Here is a 13,485-nt window from a genome sequence, read left to right as displayed (position 1 = left end):
ACATAGTAAGACTGATGTGCTCGGGGGAGGTCTGCGCTCTGCGAGTGCTTCTCTAGCTTTCTGGTATTGTTTCATGTTTATCGTGCCTACTATGGCTGCTTCTGTTATTTTATACTCATCTTTTAAATCTTGTTTTATCTTTATGTGAAGTACTTTGTGATTTTCATGAGAAGAGCTATAGAAATAAAATGTGCTTATTTACCTACTTGTACTACGATGCAATATACATGCTGTTTTGCGCATCACTGTTTATTTGTTTACGGTGTAATGGTACTGCAGCACTTCACTCTGTCACAGCTTTCTCTACCTTGTAGACTTGTTTCATGATTACTTGACGTCTTGTCAGCCCTCTATGGATTGTAGAGATGCTTACAAAAGGTTGAATTTTGAAATTTACAATCTGAATCTGTGTAATCGTATCATTTGCCACCTCCATGCAGACATCGCACTCTTGTTTGAATGTCAAAACTGCCCCTCTGGCACCAGCACAAGGTAGATGTCTCGTCCCACACATTTTAATTCAATAATAAAAAAAACATTGCTCTATAAAGGGCACATCCAGCACAATGTCATGTACTTCATTGTGTAGGGTGGCTGTAGCTCAGTTGGAAGTAACCAATATGTCAGCAGTTTGAATCTCGGCTCCGACTGTCCACATAGAGAGGTGTCCTTGGTGTCCCTAAATTGCCCCCAGTGGGCCTGACAGTAGTCGCTCACTGGTGGGTGAATGTGAGCCATGAAGGTATAGAAAAGTGTTATAAGTGCAGTCCATTTATTTGTAACTCGTGTGTTTTGTTTTGCTTACATACTACTACTAATATGTTGTATTTTAATCTGTTTACTGGCTTTACTCAAATTGACAGTTTTTAACTTTGCTGTCACTGTTTGCTCCCCTTGTTTTAATAGAATACTGCCACATGCAAAATTCCAGTGTTGATTGGTCACAAAGCCGTTTTCCCTGCAAAAGATTTGGATAATTATAGACACTAAAACATGGTTTACATTAGGAAGCATTTGGCAGCCAAACTTTAGTAATTACTCAGCCACACTGGGCAGCTCATTGTTATCTTCTAACTGTTCTTCTATTTTTCTGTCCTTCCCTCACTGTACTATGACGGTTGCTTACTCTTACTGCAGCAGGCAGTTGCCATTGCTGAGTATTTACCTGGCCAGGTTTCTTCATGATCAGAAAAGGTATGATTTTGTAGCATTCATACACTAAGTAAATTCATTTTTACTCCACACTATTCTAAAGAAAAGTCCCTGCCATATAACTTGATTGATTGATATAAGATGTGAGAGCTACCTTTTATACTGATGTTCAAGTTTTCCCTGACAGATACTTTATCAATATGACTGAGTAACTGTTACTAAGATCATATATATTCATTAAGGATATGTATGGCATTTCTTTCTGAAATAGCTGGATGTGATGAGACACTTTCAAGATTTTTGAGTGCGATTGTATTATTCAACCAATTTTTAATCAACAAAAACCTGTTGTTTTATTGTTGTAGGATGTGAATGTGGAGCAAGTGAATTATTCCTCCTTATTTAGGGATGCTATGGCCTCTACTCTCACCTCCCAGTCTTCTGAATTGGGAGACTGGAGAAATTTTCCATCCAGCTCCTCAAAAATTAAGCTTGGATGCTTGGCTCCAATGGGAGAGCCTTCAGGCAGCGCTTTAGGCAAACTTTAAGAGTCGTTGGGCAGTAATTTGCCACTAGCGGTTGCAGAAGGAATCCAAAGATCCAGAGCCCCTTCATCTTAACTCATACAAGTGGAAAGTATTTGGAAACTATTCTGGTGAATTTTAGCTGACAACCAACTTCACTGCAAAGTTTCCAGGTTGCCATGATGTAACCTCATGTTTTGCTTCATTTAAAGATGCAAACTGGTTGCACACTTCTAACCACCATCTAACTGCATGGATACTGTCACAACCTATTTGGGCCTCTCCAAAAGACAAAAAAAAAATGTTCTCGCTGACAGTTTGCTTCTTAATGACGGTTTCAGCAAAATTGGAAATTTGGCAGCAATTTCTATCAGTATGTCTTAATTCTGTTTTTGTTTTACCTTTCTGCCTTAACCTCTGTTTGCCCCTGTTAACCAGAGGTTACTTCCCTTTAGTGATATCAACGCTGGCCAATTGCTGAATCAAATTTGAACCGCTCCCAACAGCTGCTATAAAAAAAAAAAAAAAAAACATTTATTTTGCCTGCAGTATGCTCCAGATTTATTTTGCCATGAACCTGGGCTTCTTCAAGTTTAATTTAGTATCTTGTACATGCTTGTAAGCAACTCCACCCTTTTGTTCTCTGTGAATTAATTGAATGCTAGATGAATGAATGAATGTTAGAATGCTAATCTGTGGAGACATTTTGAGGAGTTCCTTCCTTTGAACTAGTGTTTCCATTATGATGCAACATGGAAATTTCAGTGCAACCTCTGAGATCTGAACAGATTTCATGAGGAGAATCGCCAGGAGGGGGAGAAAATGTGATTATTTTGGCCAATTTCTGGGTTTCTCTGTTGGTAGGTGGAATTGCTTGCAAGTACAAAACATGAGGATGTGTGCGCTCTAACTGTGCGCAGCAGGATTCATATGCACATTTCAATGACAGTTCATCCAGCTGAAGGAAGCCTAGTTGCAGACTGATGCATAAAGCTACATTTATCAAATACATGCAATATTCCAATTATTTTGTCCAGATCTTCCTTTCCATTGTCTTGGAATCTTGCATCTAGTGTACCTTGACTAATGCATGTAAAATGAATCCATTCATTTGACTATTTTATTCGTTTGGCAATGTATAAATATCGGTGATAATCATCTTAATATCTACTGTTGTGACTCGTCAGATTCTATTTCCAGGATAAATCATTTTGATCCAAAGTTAGTAAATCAAAAAGCAAACGATGAATTGGGATTGGGCCCAATTCATTAATGGAGGAGGGCCCAAATTATTTTGATGTCTCGCTGACTGTTTTTGTGTCGCAACCCCTTCACATTCAAGTGTCTGACCTTCATTTTATGAGATTAACACACATTACTTTCTACCCGTTATGCAATCTCCCTTTCTCTACTGCCCTCGCCACTTGAAACAAAAAAGCTGAAATCAAATGTGGTGGACCTGCATCCCTTAGTGAAGATTATTAATGGGAGGCCCATTTTCTACAAGATAAAGACTGGGGAAAATGTATTAATAACTGATCAATTTCCACTTGCGGACCTGGAGATTTGGATAACTGAATGATTCACCTCCTCCCTCACTGCTCCCTCCATCTGCCATGTCACACTTACAGTTCACAGCCAGTACACTGAAGGTGTTGCAGCCCACAGGGCACAGTGGCAAATCAGAATAATCTGACTTGGCACAGGATGCTTGGAAACTCTTGGAGTAAAACAAAGGTGAGGGTTAAGGGTTACAAGTAGAGAGGGGAGGTTAAGGTGGCTTGACAAGCGCTTTGAAGCGCACCAGTGTGTGTTAGTGTGTTAGACACTCCCTGTGAAAGCACCACAGGGTTTTCCATATATTTGGCAGTAAGCTCCCTTTGAGAGAAGGGAATGTCGGCATGGCAATGTAATGTCCTCATGCCTCTTTGCAATAACCCTTCTTCATTCACTCTCCAGTTCTGCAAGGGTTTTCAACATGTCTCTCAACTGAGTGAGCATATTGATGGTGATTCAAATGTTCTTGGACCAATGACTTCACAGATTCCCACATTGGTGCTGACCTGAATTGAGTGAGGAGCACCTGGCAATGTGACCATTGCTGTCACAATGCAGCACATCATTGCCTAGTCGTGATCTCGAACCATATGGGTAAATTTTACAGCCGAGCAGTTCATGGGACACAACACATTCTGATTATAATTGTTTCAACTGTGTCTGGGTGGAAATGCTCTTGATGTGTGGATTATATTCACTGCCAATGATTTCTTTTCTAGGCCAGCGTTACCTTCTTGTCATGCATTCCATTCCATAACTAGACCTATGCTCAGTTTTGAACCTCTCTATAATTTTTAATTTGCACAATGTTTCTATAGTAGAGTACAAAATGCTTCCAGTTTTCCTGTGTGTTGATTTGACTGAAAAATGACTGAAAAAATTAAACACTAACGATCAGATATTAAAACAGGAGCCTCTTCATCATCATTTGTTCCATTACTGTGCAGGTATCTAGACTATATATAGTGCATTTGTTTCTGAGGGCAAGAAAATTACTTTCGCAGCACAAATATTAAGTGAGACACAAATTTCATGGTGTTTTATCAACTGCAAAGGTAAAATTCTCCCCCATGTCCTCAGTGTGGGGTAAAGTCCTTCCCTATTAAGGTAGTCTCAAAATGGAGCCTTGAGGCAAACTTCTATCGAGCGGTTTGAGTGTTTCTCTCACTGAAGGCAGAAATCAACTCCGACACTGCACTGGCTCTACTCCCCATGAATGTCTTTTGCAGAAGGCAAAAGCTTTTGGATCAATGGGTCATCATAACATAGAAAAATACTATGTGGTTTGGTCGGTAGCAACTCAATGGTTGTACTGCAATGCTCCAACATGACATGTGACAGACAGGGATGGGACCGAGTACTTTTATCCATGCCAGGCTCGAGCAGATCCGACACTTGGTCAAGGGTGCGTCAGCGTGTCCACGTGGGGAATCTGTCCGCAGCTAGCCTTTCACACATCACACAAATACTCTGTGCACATTTGTGACTGGATGTTGAAGGAGCTCTCATATTTACACACAGCTATTGAAAAGGCTCTTTTATTGATGACTCATTGACTCAGTGGCAGTCATCTCTCTATTTAATTAGAAACCCGAATGTCGTCTCTCCTTCATTCCACTGCTCTCACACATACATGTTGGACACATAAATAAATGGTGCTTTCAAGAAGCAGCTAATATTGCTAAACTGATATTACATAACATTTTCTACGCTCTCATCCAACAAAGTTAGTAAACTGATGCAGTCGAGAGTTTGGTTAAATAAAAACTGTATGAAACTGTCACCAGCTTTATTGACAACAGCATATTGAACTAGCTGCAACCAGTAGACATAATTTATGTAGGCTGCCAGCAACACATAATGCAAAATAGCTGTTATTTATTTTCCATTTACTTTCTATGAATTCAAACACGTACTAGTTCATTACTAAGTTACTGCTTGACTGAAACAAAAACGAGACACGGATATAAGCATTAAATAAAAACATTTCTCCTGAGGCCTCATGTATTTTTTTATGTCAATAAAAATATCACTTGTGTGTCAAACACATTTGAGAACAAAACATTATACATACACCTAAACAATATTCAAATTGGCACTGTCATATCTTAGAAGTGAAACAAATGCATCCATCAGCCCCTGTTGTTGGATGACATCATATAAAACTGGGAGGAAATTGCTTTGATATTTCTTGCAGCAAATGTTAAACAGGGACAGGAAGAAGGAGGATACTTCCACAATCATCATGATGAGCTGGATTCTCTCTGAATGTATGTGGGGTTTTATCTACTCTCAGAAATGACTTGCTGTTGCACAGGTTAGGCAGATAGTATGCCTTAACTATGAAGATGTACACAGTAGGAAGTACTGTAAACCGACATGCCAACAATGTCCTGAATTCAACTTTTATAACTGGAAATGTTGGTTGGTAGAGGTCATCCTGCTACAGTATGCTAGTGCTCACTTAACAGTGAGCAGATTCACTGAATAAAAACCAGAAAGCAGTTGTCAAAATTGTCCAATTAGACCTTTAGCCAAGCAATTATTTCAATATTTTAAGATTATTATCTCTCAGATTTGGAACACTGGGCCTGACGGTCTAATATTCAATGAACTGAAAAGAGCTAAGAGAAACCAGTGAATTCAAATATTTAAATGAGGTGGAAAATACAAATTGTACGAGATGGATAAATAACAGAATTATGAGGGTGGTGATTCCAATGTCATAAAATGCAAATACTTGCCAAGATGAATACATTTTCCTGCAAGAAAATATTACCACTAATATTACCTGTAGCAACCATAATTAGAAAAAAAGTCAACATTTCATAATTTAAATAGAGGACAGAGGGAAATTAGGATGCAGCGATTAAGAGATCTCAAGGCACGTCAAACAGAGCAAAACCTGGTCATTACTCCTGGTTTTACAGAGACCTATCAATTCCCCCATGAGCAAACACTTGGTGATGGTGGTGAGGAAAAACTAACATACTACAGCTGCAAACTGAGCAGATCCCACAGTGGGCGACTATCCGCCTTGCACAAGTAGATCTTCTCAGTATGATGACTGTCAGAAAGAACAGCAGTATTTAACAGTATTAGTAGAATAATAATACTTTCCTGGTTGAAATTAGGAGCAAAAAAATGAACAGGATCTTTTCAAAAATTGTGAGCTATGTGAGGCGAAATTTAACTGGAGGTGGAGCTCGCTGAGCTGCCAGCCCCTGCGAAGAAAAAGCCTATTTAGCCTGTGCCATAAACGTAAAAGCAGTGCACATAAACACAATACACGTATTTACAGTTACAGGTTTGATGATTGTAGAATTGTGTACTTTATATTATTTTTTAAAGGGGGAATAGAGTTGAGAATTGCTTGTAATGTGCCATCAGCACGATTAAGAGCATGATGAATTTGATAGGGAATAAAGTAGTAACTTTCAAATTATCATTTATTTTATTTTTCTGGACTCTTGTTTTGATAGGCTTTCCATGTTTGTGAAAGCACTTTGTGAATTTTGTTTCTTGAAAGGTGCTATACAAATAAAGCTTATTATTACACGATCGACTAATATGTGACTGTCGTCTTATTATTACATAGCTGTTAAAATACCATAAAACACCCCTTGAGGAAACTTGTTTTTGTGGAATTATTCAAAAAATGCTATTTTGCAAACAAAAATACATTGTCAATATACTTTACTAACATTGTCATGTTAATGTAGAGATGCACCCTGCATGGTTTCAATTGCTATTCAAAATAAACCTCTGAAGACTTGAAAATACTTTAATGATCGTGGAATGGAATGAATACTGTCTCACTTACCATACGATGCGTCGAGCTTGTTGTTTAGGGGAATAGTTTGCTCAATAGTACAAGTACAAATGTATAATATCATTCTACACAGTGTAAGCAGTAACATGTTGTCACACAGTCATCACAAGTACAAAAACAATACACTAATGGAGACAAATTGTAGTTGGCATATTCCATCTCAGTTGGGAGATACTGCTTATATTTAAAACAGTTCCCGATTGTGTGTTGTGTGAGATGTAAAAAACTAAAACAAAAAAGCTTCCGTGTCTGTTGACTTCAGTCAACTGAGCCTGTATGTTTCCATCTGTGCACTCTGCGGCAGTGTTACATGTGCGGTTTCTACTCTCCTGTCTAGCAGGAACTCAGCTTGTTTTGAAAGATTGGAGAAGCGTAAAATCTCCTTTGTTTAAACATGGGCCCTGATCGTTCTTCAGAGAGAGATCCCAAACCAGGGTAAACGATCTTTACCAGCAGTGCTCTGCTTTCTGCATAAACATGGCCCCAGTCAGCCTTCTACGGTCCCAATCCTGCACTTGTCAAGCTTGACATAGTTTGATTAAACTTGTCAACACTTTTCCTCTCTTCAGCTTCCGACTGTCACCGAATGCAATCACCCCAGGACGCACTGCTGGCTGCAGATCTTGCCACTCACCTCGGGTCACTGTCTTATATCACTGTGTTTTGTTCCTCCTCTGCCATACAGCTAACCTCAGCAGCCCTTGAAATACAATATTATCATATTATTTATGAGGGTTGGCCTTCTGGGATCCAAGTCAGGCAGGAATACCAATTGAGCGCTCCCACTCCCAGGCCTGTCTGCCAGGCTAAGCACCCAGCCACTGGTAAAGTCTTCATGTCGAGGTTTAGCGCGTGTTATTTATTCAACATTTAAGCACACACTGTGTACTCGTTGTAGGTAACTTCATCATATATTTGCAACTCAGAAGGGGAAAAGACAGTCAATTTCATTCTTTTGTTTGACATCGTCTAGAGGGACTATTGTTTGTTAGTCAGCATTAAAAGAGGGTTTATGCCTCTGCACCTTCCTTGTGGTAACACAAGGACGTAATCTGCCGTCTGTTTTAGCCGCAGACAATCCACCAATCTGTTTACTCGGATGTGAAGAACAGAGTTTCTCCCAGTTTTTGGACTGACAGATTAGACAGATTGTGCAGAAAGTAATGTTTTCCAGACAGCATATAGACTCCATTAAAAGTGGAACTAACAAAATGAGATTGAATCGGTGTCTGAATCACCTCAAAAGAGCATGACACGACGTTATTTGTCATTAATGCACCCTGGATTTTTGTTTGAGAACAAACGAGCCACAGGATGTGTTTAATACTTTCTGCTTCAACAACTCATCATCAAACAGTATCACATTTTCTCTATTCCACAAATTTATTGGAATCCAACGCTAATTAAAGCCTTTTATCTTGGATGTGAAAACATTATCAATGCACCCACTTTGAAATTCTCAGCAAGAAGCTGTCTGAAACTTAATGGCCTAAAGCACATGTCAAACTCAAGGCCCGGGTGCCAAATGCGGCCCTCCAAGTCATTTTTTTGCAGCCCACAAGAGCTGTGTGCAGACATTTGTTTTGGTAAAATGCTGCATATGTCACACATGTTCTTAACAGCCCACATTTGTTGGTTGTACTGCAGTTCTGCCCTTCTCAACTGTGACAAAAGAGTTTTGAACAAAGTTAATGGCATAACTTGTGTTGGATGACATTTACTTTATTATTTCCTTGAATAAGTTTGATTATTGATCGCTGGCATAGTGTGGTTTTCTTAACCTGATCATTTGAAAGGATTTATGTTATAATAACAGCAATAATCTATCCATATATTTTTGCAACTATACAATTGAACATGCAATGTTTGTAACTTGAGTAGTGAACTCATCAAATGGAAAAAGTCAGCAACATGGCAATAACAAAAGCAACACGCTGCAGTCAGGAAATGAATAATCTGCTGGCGGTGACTATTGAAAGTTATTTGAACTTTTTTGTTTTTCCCAGCATGTGCTCCATATGTAGTCGGCTACATATGTAGCTGTCCAGTGCTGATCCTGAATGTGAACTTCACCACTGGACAGCTCCATCCCACTGTCGAAGGGACTGAAGATGGAAATTAGCCGTTGGCTATAATCTTACCTATTTACGTGTAAACGTTCATTAATATGTATTGTCCCTGTTTTAAATAAACTCAAACTCATATGTAGCCGGCAACACATGGTGCTCAGGATTAGCACAATAGGTCGTCGGCAATATATGTAGCTGTCCAGTGCTGATGCTGAAAGTGCTGTCTTTTCCGTGGCATTGACTCGGGGAATGTTCTTTATCTTGCCCACTTCGGTTGGTTTCTAGGTCGATTATCTTTGTTCCTGCATCACCATTGCATTTGAATGGAACTTTTCCACATTATTAGATGTGTTAATTTATTCCCATCACAAACTTTGGTTCATACTTATGATGTTTCTCATTTACAGTATGGCTTTATTTCTAACAATGTTTCAGTTACAACCTTTTCAAAAAGTGATATCAAAACTGAATATTTTATTGTAATTACTGTGGCAGCTAAAGAATTAAAAAATAATAATAGTTATTTAACAGCATTTTAAGGAGTAGTAAAATTTATTTTACATTAAATGACATTACATTTAGTTAAATGTTTTACTGTGTTACGGCTTACATTTGGCCTTTGGCGGGCAAACATAATGCTAATGTGGCCCTTGGAGAAAATGAGTTTGACACCCCTGGCCTAAAGTATTGTGCAGCAAATCAGTAAAATATCCAGTTCAAAAATATCCCAGTGTACATTCCTTTTGTAAGATGTTCCATCCTGTTTCCTTAAATAACTTGTCTGAATTGAATTTCACCTAATAAATCTACCAGCAGTTCTCAGAGTGAGTCGGCAGTCTCATACTCTTCGAGAACGACAAAGAACTGGTCGCATTTGAAATATATACACAGCTGAGCAATCAAAGGCATTCTTTTGTTTCCTGTCCTTATTCTCCAAGCTCATAGTAGAAACTTCGACTGAGCACAGTTTGATCAGCAATATACATTTTTGGGAAGACGATAAAGCACGGGCAGTTGGATTTTATAACTGTTCCGCTCAAACCAAATTGACTACACATTGAGAGGGTACCATTTCACATTTAACTCCCCAAAACTCTCTCCACCTGCTCCAAAGGCTTGTGTACCATTCACTTTGAAAATACTTCATTTCTCATTTATAGAACTTTTGCACAGATTTATTTAATCCCAATAACTATCTGGAATTCTAGACATAATTTGGTTAGAAGTAGTGAATGCAATGCAGAAAACTTAATGCATATGCTACATGCATGCCACCTCGGAATCATGTTGCTGACATGTTGCACAAATTGCCTCATCCTCCTGGGAGCTTCCCCCCCCCGTCTGTTCTCAATCTCTAAAATACAGAGAAGCAAAAGGTTGTGCATCGGGGAGTTGCATCCTGGGAACACACTGGCCTCAGCAGCACGTCTCCTTCCATGCATCATTCATTCATTTTATCACCTCATTAGACGAATGTGAAGGTGTGGAGGAGAAGCACTGTCACTGCGAGACAGAGAGGAGGAGCCGTGCTCCATCTTCTTCAACTGTAGCCCAGCTTTCCCCTGCATGCGTGAGTAACAATGCTTAGTGGGTAGTCGGGAGGGGGCATTACCAGATGCCTTATGAGCACACTTCAGGTGACATAACGCACACATGATTTACCCAAAGAAAAACAAAACTGTGTGTGGGGGCGGGGGGTGGTGAGAAATAAATACAACTGAAAGTCGACAGAGCGCTGATAGTTACTATAGTAACCTGCTAGTTACCTACTGTACCTAAAGGTGGCAATTAATTGTAATGCTTTTTTGTTCATTGTTTCATTTACATATTTGAATAATCCAGATATATTTTGACTCATTTGTATTTGCACAATTTTGTGAGGTCGCCGACAGGGAGAACCCAAAAGCACGACAGGAAAAGGGAATCCAGAAATGTAACTTTAAAAGGGAGACAGATTATACCCTTTTTCCACAAGTTAATGCAGTTCCCAGACACTTATATGAAATATCTGCGACAGTCTTTGGTCAAAATAGCAAACAGATGCTGCAGGACAGCGTCCCTCTTTTCCATCTCAAACCGCTCCGTCAGAAACGCTCTAAACCCAGATGCAAAAGTACGTTCATAGCGAGCACGCATGCAGCTGCACGCTAACATGGTAAACCGCGAGGAGACTCTTAGCACACACTAAAACGTTTTCGCCAATTTTCTCCAGAACATTACTACCAAAAATAAACTTTATCCACTCTGTTCTCCTTCTTCTTTGACTCATGCAGGAGCCACATGGAGAGCATGGACAACATGTAACTACCCAGCGCAAACCAGCTTCACGACAAGAGAGAAGAAATAACATTAAAATACTCACATTTGCTGGCTCGTCTCCACTTCTGTCCCAGACAGTAGGTCCTTATTTGAGAAAATGTTTCGTAGCTAGTCCATCGTTATATTGGCCGAGGTTCTTAAAGCAGTCAGGCTTGAAGCATACACTATAATATAGTGTATGCTTAACATTTCGGTAAATGTTTGCCAGAACAGTACCACCAAAAATAAACTTTACCCATTCTGTTCTTCTGTCCTCTGAAGCTGGTAGCCGGCGTAAAAATCTGTGTTGTTCAGTGCAGGCAACAAAACAGCAGTTCTTCTCTCTCGTTCTTGATTTCTGCCAGACGCGTTTCAATACTTGGTTACAGAACTACGCAAACTACACAGGACTGACTGGATAGTTTAATTTAGCAGTTTTGACGTTGGTACTGACCCGAAACCACCAAAATATTGCTGTAGAAACATGGGGAAAGTTATTTTTTCATAATATGCCCTCTTTAATGTTCCAGCAGACAAATCAGAATGGGGCAGGTAGCAGATGAGTTCCAGGAGACAGGCAGAGTTCATAAACCAGGTAATCAGTCCAATCAGGCAGACAAAGCCAAACAGAAATCCAGAAAACGAGTAGGGTCGGTACACATAATGCAAAATCGGAATATGAGTGCTGGGGAGTAGGAGCAGGTCACTGACAATTTGTCAGAGCAGAGGACTGAGCAGAATATAAATGCAGTGGGACCAATGAGGAGATGAGCAGCAGGTGTCCAGAGCATCACAGGTGATGTGGATGAGCTGATGACGGGTGTGGCAGGCAGCGTAGTGAGAGTGAAGCAGGAAGCTCTGGCTGTGCACCTAACAAATATATCATTTAGTATCTTCAACTAATTCATCAAAACAATTACACTTCACATTTTAGGGTTAGGGAAAGGACAGGATTTTTTCGCTGCAATTTATGGAATGAATTTATAGAGCAGTGGCTCTATAGCATCAACAATAAGTTGCTTTCTTTAACACCTTGCACTTTACATGTGAACAGGCATGCATTGTGCATTTCTGTGTCTTAACAGTTTACGTTTCCCTGCTGCCACATCACCGCGGATACAGGATCATACAGCGGGGATGAATTTGCACGGTCTAGTCCCTGGATTGCTAGAGAGCATCGGTCAGAGCTGACCTGGATACGTAACCCACATGAAACCACATACACACACATGCCGTGCAATTTTTCATTTTTGGTGGTAGCACCAAAATAAGTATGATGTGACCAGATGTGATATTAATCATGCGTAAAATCCACTCTTATGTGGAAAAGGTCTAAGAATTTTGTTTTTAATAAATTCACTTTGTCTTCTGACTGATACGCATAATACAAATTGTACATTTGATTTCATGTGTAGGGATCTCAATCAGTAGATTCAGTGGTGTAATGTCAGAGGTTTTTTTTATCATTATACGCTTCTATTTTATTGATTTATTCTGGCCTCATGTTGTCTTGAATCGTCCCTGCTACAAATTGCCTTCATATTATATTATTGCCCAGAACAGGCCACTGCACAATTCTTTATTTGATGTCTATTTGGTAAAAATAGCTTTTCACATAAAATGAACAAGTAGCTCTGGTCTGTTTTGATGTTTGAGCTACAGCCTTTATATATCTTTTACTTTATTTACAAAATGAACATACTTAAATTAAATGTTCCAGGGCAACCATCCTAAATTAGCAGATTTCATCTTTTTCAAAGATGACATCGCTATATTAGGAACATGTGCCAGTATTTGCGGAGCTGTCTGACAAAATTGTAAGGCCTTCACAACAGAATACAATCTGATCAGAGTAGCAGAATCATTTTTTTTTCAATATACTTTAATGCAGACTTAGAATATAAAATCTCAGCAGTCGCTTCAAAATTTGCTTCGGCAGCAAGATAAGCTGTTTAAATCCTGCGGTTTTAAGGTGTCTGGGGGTGAATACATTTCAAGGTTTGCCTTTCAGGTTTTTCTTCGTGAATTTTGCTGTTGTTGTGTGGTGTAAGAA

Source organism: Brachionichthys hirsutus, unplaced genomic scaffold, assembly GCF_040956055.1.
Source record: "Brachionichthys hirsutus isolate HB-005 unplaced genomic scaffold, CSIRO-AGI_Bhir_v1 contig_1051, whole genome shotgun sequence".
Taxonomy (NCBI): domain Eukaryota; kingdom Metazoa; phylum Chordata; class Actinopteri; order Lophiiformes; family Brachionichthyidae; genus Brachionichthys; species Brachionichthys hirsutus.
The sequence above is the reverse complement of the archived record's forward strand: the minus strand, read 5'-3'. Positions refer to the sequence as shown.